The sequence below is a fragment of the Lepisosteus oculatus genome, chromosome 14, assembly GCF_040954835.1.
Source record: "Lepisosteus oculatus isolate fLepOcu1 chromosome 14, fLepOcu1.hap2, whole genome shotgun sequence".
Lineage (NCBI taxonomy): Eukaryota > Metazoa > Chordata > Actinopteri > Semionotiformes > Lepisosteidae > Lepisosteus > Lepisosteus oculatus.
Genome location: NC_090709.1, coordinates 6,984,588 through 7,009,018, shown reverse-complemented (window position 1 = coordinate 7,009,018; position 24,431 = coordinate 6,984,588). Strand labels below are relative to the sequence as shown.

Below are 24,431 nucleotides of genomic sequence, written 5' to 3'. Positions count from 1 at the left end.
TTACCAAAGCGATACAGTGGTGCAGCTTGAATTCTGTACCTATATACTGTATGGTATGGTACAGATAAAACTTACACCATACCGATGAGCTAATGCCAGGGATAATGCCATTAGCTAATGCCAGGGATATATATATGTTTATAAAATATAAATGTTTATATTGTAACGCATACTGTCCAGCCTCCATTTCTCTATAAAAATTTACTCTGTTGCACACACACACACAATAGAAGCAGGAACCGCTGCCAGAAGGGAAGAAGGTGACTATTCATTGTTATCAAAAATGACTTAGAATCGATCATGTTGCGATATTTTGAAATATAAAAATCAATTGATTGTCCATAATATCGCTATTCTATTTTTTCGAAGAAATGTTTGTTAAAAGAAAAGTCCAGCACCAGCTGGATTCAAACACACAACCTGCCAGTTGTTAGTCACACACGTAGACCAGTAGGCTACAAGACAGCTTGCATGAACAGGCAGGCGAAACAGCCCTGTCGCAGCACACGAATATAATCATACCGTTATTAAATTCTTTAGATACGCGATTCCATATTATATTCCCTTTTAATCAAATTCTAAAAGTATGCTTGTTGACTCTGGTATCACGTTAGTTAAAGACTTCAAAGCTTAAAATGTTTAGGGAGAAATGGAATACTGGTGTGTATTTTTTTCTTTAAAGTACCAAGACCAGCTATATACTGTATGTTTATGTTCCAAAATTAATATCGTTTATGGCCTTCACACGCGTTGCAGTATGCTCCTATTCTTTTTATGCTCAGCTACTAAGATTTCCCTTCAGTGGTAAAATTAGATATGAATATTCAATACTTAAACGGGCACAGTTAAGACATTAAATATACATATACATACTGTATACAGTACAGTTTGCATACAGTAATATGTTTATGTTCCTAAATCAATCTCTTTTATGAGCATGTGAAAGGCATGGTGAATCACTGTACTTTGCATGATTGGAAACAAATGCGTGATTGCGAAATGCTGTGGTGTTACTTTTACAAAGACGGTCAATGAAAAAAAGAATGTTGACCAGGGCAATACTTTGAGTTTACACTTACAGCTTGTCCAAGGTCATTTATTATTAATACTATTAGTAATATCTTCGTTAAAGACTGATGGCCACAGCTCAAACATGAGAGGTTGAGCTTTATTAGCTCCACCTTGCGGAAATGCCAGATACTATTATTTTGCTTGCGGTATTATAGGAGAATTTACGGTAACTAGCGGTATTTACCGGTAACTCACGGTATTTACCGGTAGCTTGCAGTAGACTGCGTACAGCGTACCGGAAAATAATGCGGTATCGCCCACGCATTTTGAATGGCTGCATCTGTAGTTCTCAGCAGTGGGACTCAGATCACACAGAAGAAGACCTGTCTGTGTGTGATTCCACACCAGCCCAGGGAATCACCAGCTCTCATATGTCTCTCACAGGTGTCTCACAGTCTTATAAATTTACAATTAGATGAATTATTGTAACAGTTATACAGTTAATTTAAATAATCAGACTACCTATGGAATTGAGAGCAGGCTGGAAGTAAAACCAGGATACACATTTTAACCTCCAAGATCAGGTTCCTGATCCTCCTGGCTTCTATACTCTGATGATTCGTTTAAAACATTTAAAAGCACTTATTACAGGGACTTGTGCTCGTTCTCTACTGCTCCACACGGGTACGCCTTGTAACACATTAATCTCAAAGTAAACTATTTTTTTTCCTGTTTAATGAATTTCATTCCTTGGTTTGTCGCTCTCCTTTTACAACTGTTATGATTCGCTTCTCTTCACAGCCCGGTGTGTTCTTTTTGGGGGGGATGTTCTATCTGTAAGAAAAGCCCCAGGCTGCGGACAGGAGTCTCCTCCAGCGGAGACGCGCTCTGCTCTGTTAGAAAGAGTGCTGTGACGTCACAGACACCAGCCTGAGTGCCTGGATCAGAGAGCAAGACTGCGGGAGGTGCAGGGAGCGCACGGAGGAGAGTTATTGATCACTTATCTATCGAAAAACAATTAATTCAATTGAAAAAACGTAGAATAAACGATTAACTTCACCGATTGGTGAGTACTGATTCTTTTTCTGTTTTTGATCCTGTTTTAAATATCTAGAAAACAGTCAATAAAGACTGTATCGATCAATTACCATAGTGCGTTTAGTGTAAAAAATGTTCAAACCGAAATTAAACAATGATTATTCTTATTATTATTTAGGTAACTGTATCCTAGAGCTAAAAAATATATTCCAAGTTGATAAATGTATGTAAGTAACAGTTTACATGTATTTTTTCCCGTGTTTATAAATCATAAGTATGGTAACCACGGGGACAGGCGCCATGTCCTGTGTGCGTCTAGGTGTATCGCGTTCGTCACAAAGAGTGATGTGACGTCATGGGTAGCAACAAATACTAATACTAGTGTATTCATATTAATATTAATGAGAGTACAACTGGTTGTTTTAATGCTAGTGTTCATGTGAGTATTAATGATGATAGCGCTACTGATAGTTTTAGTTTCAATGTTCATATTCATGTTAATATTAAATATAATTATAGTGTTACTGTTAGAGAATTGACAGTAGTAGTAGTAGTTTTAATACTACTGTTATTCTAGTATTACTGTTATTCTCTTTGGGGGAATTAAAAGCACACGTGGCGAGTGACCTCGTGGTGCAACCGTAGCGTGTCTGACTCCGGATCAGAAGGTTGCGTATTCAAATCATGTTGAGGTCAGCTGATGTGTTTGCAGGTGCTGCAGGTGCTGCTGGTGCTGAACCTGGAAATTACACCATGCAGTTGGGTTTTAGCTGTACACCACATAAGTAATCTGAACGAAATAACAGCGCAGTACAGAACTACCAGTCAGGAGCTTATGCAGCGAATCATCTTGAACACGGCAAGAGAAAAGGCATACTGCACATCTGCGAAACATCACGTCCGACTTTAGAGACAGTGATATCAGAGAATGGAAGTTTCAGACCTTGTTTTTTTTTACAGGTTCAAGCAAACCTGAAAGTTAGAAAGTGTTTGGTCACTTTTGTATGAAAAAGTGTCTGAAGCCTGTAATTATAATTTGGCCTTTTTTAATTGTGGTTGAAATCCACTCCCATGTACCAAGACCTTACAGTATATTCATGTTTACTTAAATGACTAACTATTGGACTATTGGACATTAGTTGGTGTTTTTTTTTTGTAACGATTTGCTATTTCATGCAGGAAAGAAAGGAACCCAGACCCAACGTTTGCTTTCACGTGGGGTTCATTTACATAACGGACATCTATTTCTGAGGAGCCTGATTTGAATCACACAACCCCGGTAGAAGTCGAATCGACAATCTTATAAACCGAAATCAGACGCGTTATCCATTAAACCACTAGCCCGTCATGCAAATTAATTGCACCATGGTGAGTTCAGTGCCGCTACTAGTAATACCCCACCCCCCATCTTAAATTTCTAATTGAGAAACGTGTTTTCTAGATTTTTTTTTAGTTTTAAAAAATCATCACTTTTAAGCAGACAAAGCCTTTATGTGTCGCTCTGAATTGCTAATTGATTTAGAATTCCAAGACAAAAGCGTTTCGTTCCACAGCGGCGTGAAATGATCACGTCTTTAGTGATCTAGTAGTAAAGCAGATCTTGCTTGGTGAGCATTTGCTCCGGTAAATTAGGTCACTTTTCATGTTAACTCACTTCTTCTAAACAACATTTCCCGGTGCATGTTTTCTCCATGAAAAAAAGACATGTGCATGAGTTCTCGTTTTGTTTCATCAAAGTGTACAGAAAGAAAAAAAGAAAGGAAAAGTGTAGTTAATGAACTCTGTCCCCCTTGGGAGATGTCAAGCGCATTGGACATGAAAAGTGCCCAATAAAAGCCATTTCTCTTCATTTCTTTTACGGTCAGGGCTCCTGTTCCGTGTAAAGGAGGCAGCTTGCTCAGCCGGCAGACTCAGGGCTTCGTGAACGCAGATGGCTCAAAGCGGTGTGTCCAAGTGGCTATAAAAGAGGAGAATTCTGCCGGCACCGTAGCTGAGTCGGTTTAAGTACCTGTCTCGTTAACTGGAGATCCGGGCTCCACATCCCCGCTGTGCCTTTCTTCCTGTCTTTTTGTGCAGAAACTACCATCTTGGACAACCGCATAGGGCTTGATTTAGTTTAAAGCATGAATGAATACATTTCCTTTCTGCAACAACTTGTTTTTCAAGAAATTCATACAGCTTGTGAAAAATGAAATGTAATTCTTGGTTATCAGAGCAGTAGGAATATTGCCGACTGGCAAGAAAATGCAAGCAATGTTTATTTTTTGACCGGAAAGGTGCGAATGGAGAAAAGCCTCTCTCATCAGTCTCTGTGGCGCAATCGGCGAGCGCGTTCGGCTGTTAACTGAAAGGTTGGTGGTTCAACCCCACCCAGGGACGGTAATCTTATTATTGTCAATGTAAACACTGCCTCTGCTAAAGCTGAAACCTTAACCCTCTTTATATTTGCCGAAAATGCGAGTCTTTTGCCCGTGTCCAACAACAACACTTGAGACCGGGAAAGTACAGTAGTGATCAACACCGCAACTCCCTAGACAACCATATTCACCCATGGAAAAGTATGTTTGAAGGGCTGGCGGGAGATATCATTTATACTCCTGTTGCATCCTCTTCTAAAATCGTTTAGAAATACAACGCAGATTTGTTTGAGAATTTGACAAGCATTGTTACGTTAGCACTGTGAAGTTGGATGTTGATATTTTGAGATATTTACCTTCATTTTAACATAAATGCTGTTCAATCTATGCTGTACAATCAAACACGGGTATATTTTGAGTCTCGTGCTGATCGTCCTGTGGATCCAAAAGAAAATTTTAAAGCTGATACATTTTCGGTTGTAATTTGCATCTAGCTACAACGTCCCTGGAAAAGAGATTTTATTAGTTGCGTGCAATCGGTATCTTTTACTTTACGTATGGTAGTGGCAATAGTTAGAAAAATGTTTTCTAAAGAAGATTGTATTGCCAGGACCTGCCTTTAGCGCTCAGTAGCGATGACGCTGTTGATATAGATGGAGAAGAAATGTAAGTCTATTAAACTCTTAGCTAGACTGGGATCCTCCACTTGCAGGTTAGTGTTTTTTAGGATGAAGAGCAGGAATCTGATGATATTAATGATATAACCTGCAATGGTCTGGTGAGACAGCCCAGTCATCTTCAACTGGGAAACAAATGTCTGCATTTTGGGAATGTCCTTCAGAAAACTTAAGGAAACTTGCGATGGATCCATAAAAAACAGGAACCTGGAGACATTTTCAACCTGAAAAACATATATAGAGAAAGTCATTATTTTTATGACCAACATCCATGGTATGTGAAGTTTAAGCCGAGTAAAACCCATGTACCAAATACCTACCTCCTTGGAGCAGTTTACCATTCCCAGGCCCTGGATCAGGTATTGTTTAAAGCCAGCCAGGAGAGGAGAATCAAGAGAGTGTTTTCTGTAAAGTCCAGCCAGGGCAACTCTTTTTTCGGAGAGCTTTTAGATTACCTTTAACTGACACCCTGTAGATATAAGACACATGGACAATTACATGTATTATAAGTGTTTCCGTTTTCTTAGTTGGCTTCTGGGAGAAAATAGCTTTAATTGTGGCCCTGTGTGACTATGTATATCTACCAATTCACTGACATCCCAATTAAGGCTACATTTTTTCTTGCCTCTGTGAAACAAAATCAATTTTTATACATACAACACGCAAATAAAAAATAAAGCACTAGAAACCCTATTGAGCAGAGAGTCTTACTGTTCCCCATCTTCCCCTTCCTCCTCCGCTTCTGCTTCAGTTTCTGGAGCAGCCTCTGGCATCTCTTCCTCCTGGACAGCGGCCTCTTGTTCAGGGCCACTGGAATACAGGTAGATGCTTTTACATAATATGTTGTAACAATGATTTCAAAAAGAAACTACAGAAGCCTTAAAAATTAAAAATCTCTCACCTTCCAATGTGTCTTCAGGCTTCCCATGTACAAAAAGGCCCAAGGACTCCAGCAGTCTTACAACCACTGTCCTGTTTGCCTCACCAGACACGATCTCTATTCTGTTGTAATCCACGATGACCCCGTTCTTCAGGTGATTCATCATGTCCTTCCTCGCCTGTTGAGAGGCCATCGTGATCTCCTCTGCCAAGGTGTGCTTCATACACGCCCTCTTCAAGTGAGCAGGAAGCTGATCAAAAGTATTCAGGCACATCTTGCACACCAAGGGAATCCTTGCGGGTTTCCTTTTAAAATAAAGGATATAATTTGTGTATAGAAACAAGCTAAGACTGATTTCTTAAATTATCCTTAATTTTCTCTCTCATAGTTTGAGCATAATGATTTTATTGTATTGCTCCAAAATAATGGTTTCATAAAAAAGTGATCATTCTCATCTATATTCATTTGCAGTTACACTATTGCAATTAATCTGTATCCATTCTGCATTCATATCTACTAGAAAGAGCTCTCAATTAATTAAATGCCCCATTGAACTGGCCCCGATTATACAATGCAAGGAGAAGTCTAAGCCAATACTTGTAACCAGAAAGAGGCTGTATTTCAATTATACAATATACAAAACAACACCATTTAACACAAACATATATTCCACACCTCAGCATGCACATGAGATTCTTGATATTAGATTAGTAAAAACAATATCAATGCACTGAGAGACGCTTAAGAATAAAGATGCATCTGCCTGACTGCATATTAGTTTTAAAAGGTTATCAGCAAATGCATTTAAAAGTAAAAATGTAAAGTCTTACCTCTTGATCGTATTGGTGATTCAATATCCAGGACCTTAGTCAAGTCTCAGAGTTACTGTATCTCCTGTCTCGATTGCAGGTGAAAAGTGAAAAGTATATTGCACTCAGCAGAAAGTTACCCCGAGCAAAGACTCCACCCCTCCCAGAAAACAGGACTCCCGTTTGGCAAAGCAGTGGGTGGAGGAAGCCTTTGCTACCATTATCAAACACATAAATCGTTATAATTTAATTTTAAAAACATGGCTAAGCATGGGTTTAAAGTATATTCAACAGGGCAGGTGCATCCAAAGAAATCGAGTTTCTCAAGCCCTCGGAAAGAATTACCATTTCCAAAGATGTCTAGTTTCAAGCATTAACATCCAAAGTACCTGTCTTAGCTGGGGCAGGTAGTTTGCCTAGCCATCTGAAAGAATTACCATTTCCAAAGATGTCTGGTGTAAGCCAGGTTCAATCATTACCATCTAAAGTATCGGTCTTCCTGTCAGGGAACCAATACGTGGAATAGGAGGATCCTTATGCATGACAGGAATCCCACAGGACACAGAGTAGCAAAGGGACAATCCAAAGGCAGGGTCGATAAGGGAGGCAAAGGGTCCGGTAACGAGAGATAGTCAAAACAATTCAAAGGCAAAATCCAGAAGGCGAGGTCAAGAGGCGGAAGCAGAAGATTCGTAACAGGAGATCAGTCAAAAGGTTAGGAAACACACACTGGAGAATACTAAGATAGGCTTCTCAATAGTGAGCGTGGGAAGGTGTGCGAAGGGGGTTTAAATACTGAAAGGAAAGGGGTGTGATTGGATGATTGGTTAGGGAGTGAGAATTTGAGGAATCTGATGCATGTGAGAATGTGCTGGGTTCAATCAGGGATGAGATTGGGAAGCAGAGGTTCCGGGAATGTAACGTCATTTGCGAGGGAGAGTGTGGGGCGTGACACTTCCCTTGGGGCAAGGGAGTTTCCTGTGTGTCTAGGATGTGTACTTCCCTTAAATAAAGGATGAATATGGGTACCATAGGTAGTAAATCTCTCAAAGCTCAGAGTTAAACTAAAAAACCCTGGGTGAGTGTGTTATAACATGGATGGGTATTTATAGTCCAGTGCCTCCTATTTGGTGTCCCCCGAAGGCATTTTGAACCCAGCAGGTGACACTGATTTAGTTTTATTTGGCCCTGATTATGCAATAAATTATAAGTAACCAGAAAGAGGTGGTATTTCGATTTTACAGTATATAAAACAATACATATATTCCACAGCTCAGCATGCACATGGTGAGATTCTTGATATTAGATTAGTAAAAAATACCAAGGCACTGAGGCTTATTAATAAAGATGCTTTTGACTGACTGGACCTTGGGGCAAGGTGTGTAAATTACAACAGACATCTTTGGAAATGGTAATTCTTTCAGGTGGCTTGGTAAACTTCCTGCCCCAGCTAAGACAGGTACTTTGGATGTTAATGCTTTTCTGCAATTTTAATGCAATTTCTGTGTTTGATAATGGTAGCAAAGGCTTCCTCCACCCACTGCTTTGCCAAAGGGGAGTCCTGTTTTCTGGGAGGGGTGGAGTCTTTGCTCGGGGTAACTTTCTGCTGAGTGCAATATACCTTTCACTTTTCACCTGCAATCGAGACAGGAGGTACAGTAACTCTGAGACTTGACTAAGGTCCTGGATATTGAATCACCACTACGATCAAGAGGTAAGACTTTACATCTGATAACCTTTTAAAACTAATATGCAGTCAGGCAGATGCATCTTTATTAATAAGCCTCTCTCAGTGCATTGATATTTGTTTTCTAATCTAATATCAAGAATCTCATCATGTGCATGCTGAGGTGTGGAATATATCTTTGTGTTAAATGGTATTGTTTTGTATATTGTACAATTGAAATAAAGCCTCTTTCTGGTTACAAGTATTGGCTTAGAAGACTTCTCCTTGCATTGTATAATCAGGGCCAGTTCAATGGGGCATTTAATTTATTGAGAGCTCTTTCTAGTATTTAAGAATGCATATTAAATTTATGGCGTATTAAATAAAGGGTGAATATGGGTACCATAGGTATTACACCTCTATAATCTCAGGGTTAAAATAAAAAAACAAGGTGAATGAGGTGTAACATGGCTTACATGGATTATTTAGTAGAACTTTAACTTTAGTAGAAAGTGGGTTTCAACAGCCATCTCTGGAAATGGTCAGTCTTTTAGACAGCTGGGGAGAAGGTACAGAGTAATTTACACACCTTCCTGCTACCATGATCAGAGCAGTATTAGATTAAACTTGTCATTTATTGAAAGCCCAGTTTTTAACAATCATTTTCATTTTAACTTACTTTTTTCAAAGAAGGATCTGAGGTTCACTTCTTGAATTAAATCTTTTGACAAGAGGTAAGACTTCTATTTTACATTTAAACCCATGTTTAGCTGTGTTTTTTAGATTCAACTGAACCAATTTCTGTGTGTGATAATGTCCTTTAATTCTGACAACATCACACTAAATTACATGATATAAAACAGCTAATGTTTCTAGAGATAAAGTTTCTGGGATGCTTCTCATTACTTTGCATTACCAGGGACAGTTTAATTCACCTTGTACAGCATTGAAAGACCATGCTTTTTTAAAGTTATTTAACATTTTATAGAACTTTGTCTACTATGGCAACACGATGAGCTTGGTGAAATTTGGAAAAATACTGCTTGGCCACTTATCTTAAGATAAAGATAGGATAAAGGTTTATTTTTTGCACCTACCTGCCCCCCAGGGAAGGCCGATGCTTTCTAAGTTGATGGTTCCCTACAGTAGACTGTACCTTATCTTCTAAGGTAATGTATATTGACCCAAATCAGTTTTGGAATCCAATCTACTGACGAGATGGAGCACATCTTTTTTTGGATACAGATTCATTGCAATAATGTAACTGCAAATGAATATGAGCATTTATGTTTGTTCATATACAGTGGCAGGAGCAGTCTCTCATTGCAGTGAATTTTCAGGGCCAATTCATCTCTCCATCTTATACTGAATATGAAAGGTAGCTGTGTCTATATGGACTCCTCACTAGTTGGAATTTGTATATATTCCAGTGTTCCCTCAGCCAGTCCTTCTGTTGTAATTCAATTTATCTCATAAAATTCCTTCCCCACTTCTAGGACCAGCAGTTTTTGAACTCCACAATGGCTCCTATTGGAAAGTCTGTGACTGAGACCAAGTAAGAGTTCACTTTTTTATATTAAGCCATTATTTCATTTGGAGCAATGAGCAATTCTGATATAAATACAATAAAATCATTATGCTCAAACTATGAGAGAGAAAATTAAGGATAATTTAAGAAATCAGTCTTAGCTTGTTTCTATACACAAATTATATTATTTATTTTCAAAGGAAACCTGCTAGGATTCCCCTGGTGTGCAAGATGTGCCTGAATACTTTTGATCAGCTTCCTGCTCACTTGAAGAGGGCGTGTATGAAGCACACCACGGCAGAGGAGATCAGGATGGCCTCTCAACAGGCGAGGAAGGACATGATAAATCACCTGAAGAATGGGGTCATCGTGGATTACAACAGAATAGAGATCGTGTCTGGTGAGGCAAACAGGACAGTGGTTGTAAGACTGCTGGAGTCCTTGGGCCTTTTTGTACGTGGGAAGCCTGGCTAATGATTTGAACTAATTTAACGTCATATTCATGAAATCCAGAGAACGTCTTCACACTTGTCGTGGCTGTTGCAGGAAACACCTGTTGAATCTCACTCGGGATTTCTTGAGAGATCATTCAGCGAGCGAGTCGCAATTAGGAGATAATTTGGTATTTCTTAAGAGAACTCAGAGAACAACAGCACCGATAAATGCTGGGGAGACAGGTAGTTTTTTTGTAATCAGATTCCAATGTTGAATACTGTGTATGAGAGCTTATTGTACGTAACTTTCCTTTTCTCACATTTTCTGACGACTATTCCGAAGGGGCACCCTGTCAACTCCTAATACTTTCAAAAAATCTGTCTGCGTGTTTGATTATTGTCGTTTAATTTTTAAAAAAGTTCAATGTTGATTATAACTAAAGAAATTAATGATCACAAACAAAAAAAGGGCTGAAGATGCGAGTCGCTTTTGTATTAGAGCTGGATGACATGAGCTTATAAATAAAAAACGTTTCCTTCCAATAAATCATACATTTTGCTCCATCCTTCTTACTATACTTCTCTCTTGTAGTAGTAAAGCATTTTGATTGAAACCGAACAATACATTAAAGGTTTCATCTATACACTTATACTTACGCTGCTGTGCAGCGGAGCCTGATACACCCCAGTGGGCAAAAGACGTATAATATATGTCTTAAACGCATACCTTAGACGTATAAATGTGGTCTGCAATTCGTCTAGAATGAAATTCTAATATACGTCTATTGTTATACGTCAATTATACGTCTATGATTAGATGTTCATTATACATAAATGGTTGGAGTTCTATTATATGGATAAATTTAGAGGTCTATTATACGGATAACTTTAGAGGACTATTATACATATATGGTTAGAGGTCTATTATACGGATAACTTTAGAGGTCTATTATACGTTTATGAGTAGAGGTCTATTATACATCAAAGATAGGTTTTACTGGTGTAGAAACTAGTAAATCAAGCCAATGATTTGGTTTAGAAATTTATTCAGAAAATACACATTCACACCTGAAAAATATGTATTTCAAATTATACATTGTATACAATCGATCAACAATCAACATATGGGCAATAATCATAAAAAACACAACTAGTCTTAAACTTCAGCTACAAATTCTGGTAACATGGCAATATACTGTATAGTAATGACAAACACTAATTACATTAACTAATTACATTAACGCACTAAAACAAAAACACATTTTGATTCAAATATAAATTTTAAAATGCACAACTTCTACATTTCCAAGAAAAAAAATATTACAATGGAAATTAAGACGATTTTTGTCCACCATTTGCAAACCCTGTCTAATTGTCCTAACAATTAGAACCAGAAACCTATTATTTTCAGTGTCCAGATCTCCTGGCCCCCTGCCTTGCATATGCATTCTTCAATTAATGCATTTTGTGCTCCTTAATTTCTTTTAATGTCGATGTAGGGTGGGACTATATTTATTACTATATTTAGTATACACGTGTAAATAAAGTAATTACTGCAAAAATAATTTACTTCGTGCATGATGCAGATTGCTGTATACTCCTAGTTGCGGCACACAAGACATTAACAGTAAAAAGCCTCAGGGGCTGTGTAAGATGTGTTTTCGACGTTATATATGCATTTATTAACGTTGTCGATTTTACGGTTGCAATTCAACGTTGATTATACGTCGCGGCAACGTATATATAAGTATAGCCGTATTTTCGCCGTGATATATACGTATATTCGACGAATGACTGCCCACTGGGACGGTGCCGTCCGGTTTCAGCCGCACAGACACATCCGGACCCCCACTGAACGATCAGCAATCAATAACATTTGAACGATATAAGCTCCTGCGCTCCGGATCATGTGAGAGAGAAGACACTGAAAAGGTTGTGTGAAAGTGGATTTTGCACCTGCGCCAGTGCTGTAGTGGTATCATACAGATGCCCATACAAATCCACCATAAAATATTGCTCTGCCCGTTGGTGGATTAGGTATGCACGCTATATTTCAATTTAAATATAAATTGAACCTTTTAAAAATTCGATCTTAGATTCAAAATCGATTAATGTAAAAACTGATAAAGCTAAGGCTTTTTTTCAGGGCTATATCTACTTTTTTTTAAAGAAGTCTATCGCAGTTGTGAAAATTAGATAAGGTGTACCAGCACAGGGAGTGAGAATGACCTCAGTCCGGCTCCCAGCAGAATCCGTCCTGGTTTGGTCACTGTCAGACTGTTTGGATCGCAACGTGGAAAAAAAAAATAGCTCTCATCGTGTGACTTCAACTAGAGGAAGGGAAGATCTCATGTTTAAAAAAAATTAGGACTGAAGATAACGTGAACTGAATCCGGGGCCTCACACTTATCAAATTATAAAATAATAATTATTAAAATATCAGGTTGTTTTATGCAGCATTTTGTGCACAGTACATTGTATTTTTCTAACAATAGAACAACAGCCTACCTCAAGGAGGGATTCACACGCAGTCTGGGATATTTTCCCCTTTACATTTTTGCGATTTTATATCGAACCTGTTATACTCCCAAAAGTGCAGAGTAGCTTGTACTGTGTGCCCTGTTTGCCTTTGTAAGCATTTGATTCAAAAATAAGTTCACAATACAATAAAAACAGAGAAAGCACAAATGTAATAATATAACTATACAAAATCAATACCAAATCATAAAGCCAATTAAGTGCCTAACTTTTGAAAAGACAACACTTTATCTACAAAAAACTTGACATTGGTATCTATTTTTGAATTACAAAGCAGATAGAGCAGTCCCTGAATTCAAAGACCAGATTAGTTAAAATCCCTTCCACCAATTTAGATTGATCTCGGTCAGAACAAGACCATCAGACGTGAGGGGAATTCGGAACAGGAGCCTCTGCTTCGTCATTTATTGAGCTTCTGATCAACATGTGAGTGATAGTTATTTATTGTTTTGATTAAAGTACACAAAAGTCGCCTTCCTTCGAGCCGGAGTCGAATCAGCAACCTAAAGATTCCCAGGTGTTCCTACTACAGTCCTCCGCTCTACCATCTGAGCTATCAAAGGGATAACAGGAGCTGTTTCCTCGCACACACTGCACAATGTAGTGAAATGTTCCAGGTTATTTAAATCCCAGTAAGACATCAAGTTTCCAACTCTTTTCCTTAGTCTTGGTTACCTTGAATTTAAGCTACGAACCAGGATTCTACTGTATACACTGTACTATACTGTATACATATTACAAATTGTTTGGTGTGCCATCAATCATTACAGGTGGAAATTGACTCTTTTCTTTCTCGAGGGATCATATTAAACCTTTCATTTGGATCGAGAAGAGGATCGGCATGAGACACAAAACATACCTGTCTTTTTTCTTAAAATCGAAGAATTCTTTAACTTAAGACTACAACGAACTCGGCCGCAGAAATCAGTCCACAGCTCCTTAATTAACCTGTTCTTCACTTCAAGGAACCCAATCCTGCGCCCTCTAGAGGTTACTGAAATAGAGGACAGACTGAAATGAAGACATTCAGAAGCAGACTAAGCGGAACACTGGATCTACATTAGAATATTACCCTTTATAGTGGGAATAAAATTGTCGCGACATAATGAATTTACGCATCCATCAGTTGCTTGGAATATCATTGTAATATTTAATTTGCTTTCCTGTCACACCACTTTTATTAATTATGAAGTTTATCAATACACATTTATTTAAAACAATGTCATTTATTATTACACTTTCATTCCGTTCTTATTAGAAGCTGTATCACAGATAATGCATGTAAAGCCTTCAGTATGCGATTGTGAGTTCAGTTATCCCAGGGAGTGAAGAGAACTAAAATTAAGTGAAATGACATTTAAATAGAGTGTAAATCTTCAAAGGTATCTCTCACTTCAGAATATTTACAAGAATTTACGAGGCGTGGGGTTTAAACCCACATGGACATTTGTTTATTAGATCTTAAATCCCACGCCTTAACCACTCGGCCATCCTAGTCAATAGCAATTTTCTCTCCGTTCTTTAACATTTCAATATGATTCAACAAGTTAAAAAAATAAACCACGGCCCTTTCACAGAAACGTACCCCGTTCTGCCGCGCACCAAACAGGGGTACTTAGCACTGTACTAAAGAGGAGCTGTTTACTGTCAGCAGACATTTCCTCATTTCGAAAGACATTTTCGCCTGCTCTCAGCTTTTTAAAGACGGTCATAAACGCTCAAGAAGTAATTAATTTCAGTTTGAAGTCTGTTTCTTTTGTCTCCGCTCTTGATGAAGAAAAGCCGTGCGTGGGAGACTCCCTCTCTGAAGAAGTTTGCCGTCACCCTGCAAGACAGAAGATCCATCATTCACCGAGGCAACCACTGAGACAATTAACATTAAACACGTGAAATGCGAGATGCTTTCTACCTAGGGATTTTATCGTTTCTCCTTTGTCAGAAGTGGGATGTAAACAATGGTCTCCAGGAAAAGCTGCAACCTAAACGCAACGCCTTAGACCACCAATACGGAATTATATTTTATTCTTTCTACTTGTTGAAAAGAAAAAAAGTGAAATCATGTAATGAGGGAAATGTCTTTTTTCATGGGAAAAACTAGTACGAGGAAAGTTTATTGAGCAGCGCTCAATAAAAACGATCAGAAACCGAAAGCGCTTCTTATGCGGATCAGTATATTCCGATGAGGGTGATTCTGCAGAAGAAATAAGAAAAGCTGAACTCAAAGCACTGTGCTGCCATTACGGCTACTCTGGCTGCAGCTGTTTTAAGATCTACTCAGCGGGCACAGAAAGTTGTTGGAGGTCAGACTGGTTTGCGCTGTCTGAAAAACAGTATGCGAATTTAAGCTTATTTAAATAAGATTATTTACAATATAATACATGCTCCAAAAGCGTTAATCCTGCACAGGCTGATATTTGAAACGCCTTCATAAATGACGCGTAATAGAGATTTATGCAGCTGGCTTTTATGATTCACAATATATTGCAATCAGGAAAATAAACCTATAAGAAATGTGCAATACAAGGTCTGTTCCCAAAAGTGAAAGCTGTTTTACACTGATGTCAGTTTTTTTTAGATAATCCAGATTGTAAAAATGACCGCACCCTGGCCGATCAAAATATTACAAGAAGGCTGTAAAGCACACTCTGAATCGATCCGAATATTTAATTTCCCGGTCCGTTTATGCTACAACAGGCAACTTTTGCTTATCCAGCAAAGCATTTATCTGTTTAGTTAACTGCTGGTGCTTCTAAGACATCCATGATGGCCGACCACAGAACACTGACACAGCTTTGTGTTCTGAATCTCTTTTTCTCATGCGTTTATTTAATGTGGCACAATGCACTGGGATAGGGGTATTCTGTTCACAAACCAATAGCATTTAAACCACAGCACCCACAATGCTGCAAGTAAGTGTTTTGCACACTAAGCAGAGAGCGATGTCTTCCTCGTTAGTATAGTGGCGAGTATCCCCACCTGTCAGGCGGGAGACCAGGGTACATCAGGACACGAAATGAAGTGAAATCAGGAAGCGCTGCGACATGCACTGTGCAGATCCCGCCACACTAAGAGGTGAGTGGGTCTATTCGATCACAGCACTAGGCGAATTCCCAAACAGTGTGTGTGGCGACAAACGAAACAAGCCTGTTTCCGCCCGGTTTCGAACTCGGGCCCAGTAGAATGTGGCGCTGCCTTGTAGAATTCTCCACTTCAGTAGCCCAATTTCGTCGATTGCGTGGAATGTGGCGCCGCCATTCCTGCTCCGTCCATGACAGGCGTGCTGGTCTCTGGAGAGAGAGCACGGTCCATCAGCGCACTCCAATAAAGGAACTGGAAGCAGCTGAATCGCATTGACTAAGCTCAGTGCTGGGCTGCTGGGTACGGTTTACCACCGTTTACGTAGTGTAGTGGTTATCACGTTCGCCTCACACGTGAAAGGTCCCTGGGTGGAAACAGACCGGCTTCTTTTGGGCTGTGCGCACTGCCGAAATAGTTCAGTTGGGAGAGCGTAAAGTTGGGAATGTAAAGGTCCCTGGTTCGATCCTGGGTTTCGGTGTTTTGTTTCATCGCGCCCTTTGTTCCTCTCTCCAGCGCCCCCTGCCTAAAGTGACGCTTCCCTTTCTCAGCCCGAAACGCAAGCGAGACACCAGCAGCAGTCCCTGCAGGTTTCCGTAGTGTAGTGGTTATTGCATTTGCCTCACATGCGATAGGTCCTCAGTTTGAAACCAGGTAGGAACAGCCTCTTTTTGCACGCTCCCGTACTTCACAGAGCACTTGAGCCACCGGTCATTTGTTCCCAATGTATTTCCGGTGCCTTCGTGCACTCTTGTACCAAACACATGTTCCTTCTGTACGCGGAGCCTGTCATTTACTATTGGGCTGTGCCGACAGACCAGAACGAGCTCTGTCGGCTCAAAAGCAGCTCAGCACTCTTAGTGAGCCGAAAATCTCATTAATCTCAAGAATCGGCTCCAGCAACAGGGCTGGGTGCATTGTTACATTCTCCGACCACTCTCGCTGTAAACAAGTCCCTCCTGGTCTCTGCTTGAAATGCACTTTCCTGCGTTTGCTTTGGTGTAACTGGCTTCCCCTGCATGGGCGAATGTGAAGAAGATCCTTAGTAAGTCATTGAAGAAAACCGAGAAGAGGTCGGAGTGGCCTCTGTCGTTCAGCAACCATCCAGGCAGGCAGTACTCCTCCTATTCTGCCAGGACGCGGATTCGAACCGGGGTTGTTGCGGCCACAACACAAAATGCTAACCACTATATGATCACAGCGAGTTACCGAGACAGACGCAGTGGGGTGCGAAGGATGTACTCTCTTCGTGTGACACTAGTCGGAAAAGTCCTGACGTTGTATTTCAACTGAGCCCTAGTATACTTCGACACTCTGAGTGCCATCTCTCTTGTGTGTTTTCTCCACCAAGCAGGTCATGAAGGCAGCAATTACAGTTTGCTTACATAACGCACGGAACAGCTCCCATATGGTCTAGCGGTTACGATTCCTGATTTTCACCCAGGCGGCCTGGGTTCGACTCCCGGTATGAGAACGTGTCGGTTTTGCCTCCTGCTTTCCAAAAGATCAGCACCATGTACGAAGGAGCCGCATTTAAACCACTCGATCATGTGCAAAACGTATGAGAAGAGGGGGCGCATGTTTTCAACCGAGGACCTCTCACGTGTGAGACGAGCTGATCATCGCTGTGGGAGGGTTACTCTGGTAGACAGTGTTGACCTTCGGCAATAGGATTTATACTCTCTAAGATGATATTTGCACTTTCTGGAGAGGAGATTTTCCTCAGTTCAGTAGCCCGATTTTGTCGATTGTGTGGAGAGGGCTGTAGAATGTGGGGCCGCCTTTCCTGCTCGGTCCATGACAGGCATGCTGGGCTCTGGTGTGAGAGCGCGGTCAATCAGCGCACTCCAACAAAAATACTGGAAGCAGCTGAATAGCTTTGGCGAAGCTCAGCGCTTGGCCACTGGGCACGAGTTCACATCATTCCCTTTCTCAGCCCGAAACGCAAGCAAGACACCAGCAGCAGCCCCTGCAGGTTTCCGTAGTGTAGCGGTTATCACGTTCGCTGTGTGACTCTGTTGGTGAAGCTCTTCTGTGCTTAGACCTGTAGGAGGAGCTTCTCCCAGACAGCCCTGTCAGTCTCACAGTGCCCATCCTCTCCCTGAGACACTGACACAAGGAGGGTCGGGACCTCGGTTTTACGCCTCCCCCGAAGGACGGCGCCTGTTTGTGCAGCAGAGTGTCGCCATCAGGATGCTGGGCATAAGAAAGCCACACAGACTGCAGGGTGAGCGCTCCCTACTGGTCCCAGTCACACCTCTTGCAGGAGCAGCAGCAACCTGAGCTTTTCCGGGGGGGAATCTCCCATCCGGGTGCCGGCTAGGCTCACACCTGCTGGGCTGCCGTGGGTGAGCCCAGTCGAGAGTCGCAGGGTGAGATCTAGTCACCGGGTAGAAACGATACAAGCGAAGGATTACTCGGCTCCCAGCACTTGAAAAGACCGACAAATGACTCGTTCTCGCCGGAGCTGAATGTACCTGCATGTGTCGTGTCGTCTTCTTCCCCCGTCCCCCTGTGTTTTCTGCATTGTCTTTGAAGCCGGCACCCGAGACGAGACGGGCTGTTCCTGTGCCCCAATTAACACTTTACAGGTGCTATTCCCCGGCATTGTGGCCATTGTCGGTGGTCACACGCGATAAGATAAGGTGGAGGAGAGCGGGGCACGCCCAGCGCCAGACATTCAAGGAGGGGGCTGTGCGAGGTGAGGTGAGGTGCGACATGCCGGAGCCCCGACGCTGCTAATGCGGAGCACTTGTTGAACTGGCATTGAAAGGACGTGTGCGCACGGAGCGAGCCTTCCTGCGGCGGAGCGTGGAAACTTTCTCCCCCCACTGCAGGAGTTGTGTGCGCTGCAGCGGTGACGAGAGAACAGCACAGAAGGCAGCAGGCTCTGGAGAGCAGGTAAGAGACCGAGCCTTGTGGGCAGGGGACAGGCCCGTTTTTTGGAAATTGCTGAAAAGGCTCCGGTGTTTGTTCGGTGTGTGGCAGGAGCACGACTCGAGCTTGTGTAGCGATCTGCCGGTCTGGTGTAATGCAAATGAGGCTGAATTGCATCCTGGGACATGTCGGAATGCGCATTGGCGACTGCAGATGTGTAGGAAACGGCGCGCTCATTTTCTCGTTTTGCCCACACTTTTGAGTGTTAGTGTGGCGTGTGAGTGTGCGAAAGAGTGGGCCCAGCAGGAGGCGGTGGCGTGCGGGGCGAGGAGCTGGCCTAGGCTGCGCGATTTGTGCTGTGGGTGCGAGGCACTTGCAGGGGCTTGTACATCTCATACTTACCTGGCAGGGGAGATACCTTGATCATCCTGTAGGTGGAGTAGTTTGATTGTTTTCTTGTTTTGTGGAAGCAGTGTTTGTTTTGCAGTTTATGAGATGGCAACCTTTGGATCCCGCAAGAATGCTGTACGTTTTGAGCTTTTGGATGACCTCTTCATGGATCGTATGCAGTTCAGCAGAAAAGTGTTGCAGAAGGAACTTGGCTTTGAACCTCGGCACTTGGATTTCATCTTCGCTCTCCCAGGATAGAAAGCATTTGAGGTTGTTTTTGCTACCTATTCTCTGTTTGAACAATGTGTGGATGTGTTTGAGCCAAAAAGAGGGAAAGTTCCTGCCCTTGAGAAGATCAACTTGCAGCCTCTGACACAGAGTGAGAGGAAAACGGTGCACGTTGTTATGTTCTCAGAACTGGCAAAGACGGAGGACATTCACACCTGGCTTAACCAGTACTGCACCATCCACCATGGAACTGAGGTTAGAGATGTTGACGGTATAAAAACATGAGCAAGGAAATTCGAGGTTCGCTTGCTACCGGACAATGTAAATGTAGGCTTAAGGCTCCTGCCCTCTACAATCCGGCTGGGCGCCTGCAATGGCTGTTTTTTATGTGGGACAACCAAAGGTGTGTCGGCGCTGTGGTGCTGTGGGACACCTGGCATCGTCCTGCACTGTGAAATGCTGCAAGACCTGTGGCAAACAGGGACATTTAGCCTCTGACTGTTCAATGCTGCCAAAGTGCAATTTATGTGGCTAAGAAGGACACATTTTTAAGAACTGCCCTCACGCTTACGCCAATAAACTCAAAATGAGAAAGGATGAGGCAGTGCTTGTTTCAGCCAAATCGGCCCGAAAATCCAAAGCAAACAACAAGTCAAACAAAGAACCCTTGTTGGACAAAGACTCTCAGCCTCCAGCCAGGATCAGTCCTGCTGTGGCTCCGGGGCCGGTGGAAGAGAAATCCACTACGCCCCCACAACCACAGACTGCACCAGAAAAGTACGAGGGTTTGAAAACCCCCTAAAACAGCGAGGACCCCTCCCCTACTCCTGCTCCTCAGAACGAGGGCCATTGTGGTGTCCCCCGGTGGAGCAGGTCCAGCGAGTATACCCAGGATTCAGCGGAGCTGCTGTTCTCAGACTCTGCAAGTGCTACAGATGTCCTCCTCTCCTACATCCAGTCCATCACGGAGGATGTGCAGTAGATGGTGGGTGAGGGGGAAGAGAAGACTGGTGCATCGGCTGCACCCCATTACCCTCAGTGCTCCCAGGAGCTGGACTTGAGGAAAAGGAAAAATGACTCTGTTTTCTCCCCAAGTGAGGAGGAAGGAGAGCATGGCAATGGGGACAGCTGGAACCCCTGCACCCCTCCCTCTACCCCCTTCCTTGAGATGGACTCCGTGAAAGCTTTTACTGCTGCCACCCTGATGAAGGCTCATTCAGAGGATGGCTGGCAGGACATTGGTAAGAAAAAAAAGAAAAAGAAGAAGGTAACAGGTGAGACAGAAGAGAAATGTGTTTTGTAAAGACTGGTTCCACTTTCTTATGTAATATGGCTCTAAACATAATTTCTCTTAACACCAGAGGTATCAATGACAGAGTTAAATGCCAGTCTGTCTTTGATTACCTCCAGCAGAGAGAGGGAGATGTGTTGATGTGGCAGGAGTGTGCTTTAGCCTATCAAGAGAGGTATAAAAGCTTTGAAGATAGGTGGGATAAAGGGCCTTCTGTTTGGTCAGGGGACAATAACAACAGAGCCTCTGGCGTGGCCATTCTTTTCAAAGGACGGGCATTCAAACTGAAAAGTATTCAGAGGGTCATAGATGGCAGGTTGCTGTGTGTGGATGTGGAATGGGGGACCGTTAACCTGCGGCTAATCAATGTGTATTGCCCTACTGACGTGGGAGGAAGGGTTGAGCTACTCAAGGCACTCTCTCCCCTATTGTTATGTAGCACAGACGTGATAGTGGGAGGGGATTTTAATTGTATCTTAGAGCACACAGACAGGCAGTCTAGCTCTCCGATAAAATTGGATTCCAGCTCACTGGCCCTGCAAAACTTAGTTCAAGACTTTAAACTCTCAGACACATATAGATTTATATATCCCACAACAGCAGGATATACATGGTCAGGGAGGAATAGCAGCTCCAGAATTGACTATTGCTTTGTCTCAGAGAGAGTGAAAGTTGTTGGGGTCACTCTTCAGCCTGTCTTCTTCTCAGATCATCAGGCTTTAGGGTGTAGAGTGGAACTCCAGGGCGGGACTGTCTTTGGCCCAGGCCTCTGGAAACTCAACACAAAGCTGCTAGAGAACGAGGGGGTAGTATCCCGCTACAAGGAGAAACTATCACAGTGGCTGTCCTTGCAGTGTCTGTACGGGTCAGTAGGAGAGTGGTGGGAGGAGGTGAAGGTGAGGACAAAGGCCTTTTTCATGGCTGAGGGAAGGAAGGCTGCTGCTAGACGGAGAGGAGTGCTAGCCAGGAAACAGAGGCAGCTGCAGCGTCTCTACACGACGCTGCACAGTGGCTTCGATGTGCTTGAGGATATCACCCTTTTAAAAAAGGACATCCGGAGCATAGCCGAAGAAAGTAGTCGAGGAGTGCTGTTAAGAAGCAGAGTGCAGTTCTTGGAAGAAAATGAGAAGTGTACTCGCTTCTTTTTCAGGAAAGTGGTAGGCTCCAAGTCTGTCATGGAAAGTGTAGTTGATGAGGAGGGACGAGAGAGAACAGAGCCGAGTGCTATCCTCTCCTGCACCGAGGCCTTCTACTCAAGACTGTACAGCTCTACAGAGGTAAAGGATGAAGAAATTCATTTTTTTACCTCAAAGCTAGAAAACGTTTTGAGTGAAGAAGATAGGGAAGTACTTGAGAGGGATTTCTTGTTTAAGAAAGGAGCAAAGAATGACATAAAGAACTGGAGAGCCCTCATTCTGTTAGGCGTGGACACTAAGATCCTGTCCAAAGCCCTTTTCCTGCGCCTACAAAATGTAGTGGCCTCACTGGTAGGGAAAGAACAGACTTGTGGGATAGCAGGACGCCTGATGAGCGACAACCTGGCCTTGTTGAGGGACGTCTGTCTGTACTCAGAGGATCGCTCCCTCCCTCTGTGCATTTTAGGTGTAGACCTAGAAAAGGCCTTTGACCGCCTAAACCGGCAGTACTTAACATCGGTACTTGAGCACATGAAGTTTGGCCCCATCATGAGAAAGTGGATTAACCTGCTGTACACAGGTAGCAACAGCAGAGTAATGGTTAATGGCAATAGATCACGCCCCTTTGAAGTCTGTTCAGGGGTGAGGCAGGGCTGCCCATTATCCCCCTTGTTATTCGTTTTGGCTATGGAGCCCTTAGCCTGTGCCAGGATCAGGCCATTAATGGGATACCAGTGCCTGGAAGTGGGGGAGGAGAGGTAAAGACATCTCTATACATGGATGACGTCACCCTGCTCCTCTCTGACAATGCCTCAATTAGCAGAGCTCTGCAGTGCTGTGATCGTTTCTCTTTGGCTTCCTCCGCAAAAATTAACAAATCGAAGAGTGAGATTTTTTATCAGAACTGGAGGGAGCCAAAAGAAGGGCATGATCTCAGGCTGCAAGAGAAGAGAATTAAGGTCCTGGGGGTGTATTTTGGAGAAGAGATGGGAACAGTAAATTGGCAGAACAAATTGCCAATCTTAAACAAAAAACTGATGGTTACACTACTGCCAGCAGGGGTCGCCGTTGGTACCGTAGGCTTTGGGAGGAAAACCTGGAGGATGGAAAGGTGATCTATAGCCTCATCTCTAGAGATGTTTTGTTGCTATGGCATGTGTGTGACCCATATAAAACCCGTTTGTAAAACGAATATTGAAGCTGCCTCTAAATCTGCAAATGAAGATGAGTCGATAAACCACTTGTTTTTCGTATAACTATACATATATTCATTTATTACTGATTTCATTCATTGAGCACGGATACAATAGAGGTAAAGCCATTCACTGTTTGACATGTCTGCACTGGTACAGAACCTAGCAATCAGAAAACGGGTGAAACTGTCTTGAGAATTAGAATACAGTACCGAGGCCCCCATGACCAAATAAAGGCTAACCTCGATAATCAGCCTAAATAATGCAGACAACAGCAAAACGACTGACTTTGAAAAGGGAATGAATGTCCGGAAGGAGTAGTGTAACCAGCTTGAAATGCTTCTCCGGACCTCTAACTAAAAGAAACCGGGAACCAGCAGTGGCATCGAATCCTTTCGAACTGGGATCCTATCGCACCTCGTGGTGTCGTAACTCTTCCGTATCTGATATTGGACCAAGCACATCAGGGGAGAGCATGAACGCAGTCCCCCACTACCAGAAAGTATGCAGTCGAGATTCCCACATTTGGGGTCAGCACAGCCGGAGTGCAATGGCCGAGCCTCGTTCTGGGTGAACCGATTTCGATTTTTAAGAACTTTTATTTCCTTTTCACAATAAAATGCAGGGCATCACAAATGCTTTACATTAATATACATACTTAAAACAGTATATATGATCACATCTTATTACATTTTGACACGGTACCAGTTACATAGCAACAATTTCTTTTTTCTGGTGCAAATCACATTCTTAGTTAAACATGATAAATTTTCTCACAGTTTCTTGAGATATTGACCTATGCCCTCTATTTCCCGAAGATTTTCTGCTTCCTCCCTCCCTCCGCTCTGGGTGAACCTCCTTCTTGATCAAGGTATTGAAGTGGAAATCTAATAAGTAAATTGATTCTTAAAAATGTTGAGAAATATATTGGTGCTTTTAGATAATATATTTCAAGGATGTAACTGCTGTACTACAGTGCGTGCAGAATTTTAGAAAACAGTTTGTCAACAGAGTACACTGTTTAGGTTAGTTTAGAAGACAATGTACATAAACAATATATGCTGTCTGGGTCATTAGAATTAGCTGAAAGTAACTGATAAGCTTTGAATAACAAATCTAGTTTTTATTCTCTCGCTCTATGATGTAAACTGTTCTCTCTTAGAGAAAGGGGAAGTTTTAGAAGGGACCAAGTGCTGAACTTTTTTACAGCGCAACGTCTTATAAAAACCCTGTACTGCTTGTAACAAATTGAGTCTCTGGTTGCACTTTGCGAAGTGGCAGCAGGGCTCCCAATATTGAAATA

General features: G+C 42.2%; 1 non-coding gene across 1 annotated transcript; it reads left to right on the top strand.

Moving 5' to 3' along the window:
- Positions 1-4,354: 4,354 nt before the first annotated feature.
- On the top strand, positions 4,355-4,428 carry trnan-guu (transfer RNA asparagine (anticodon GUU)). The gene has a single exon. It is a non-coding gene; the product is annotated as a tRNA-Asn (tRNA).
- The last annotated feature ends 20,003 nt before the right edge of the window (positions 4,429-24,431 follow it).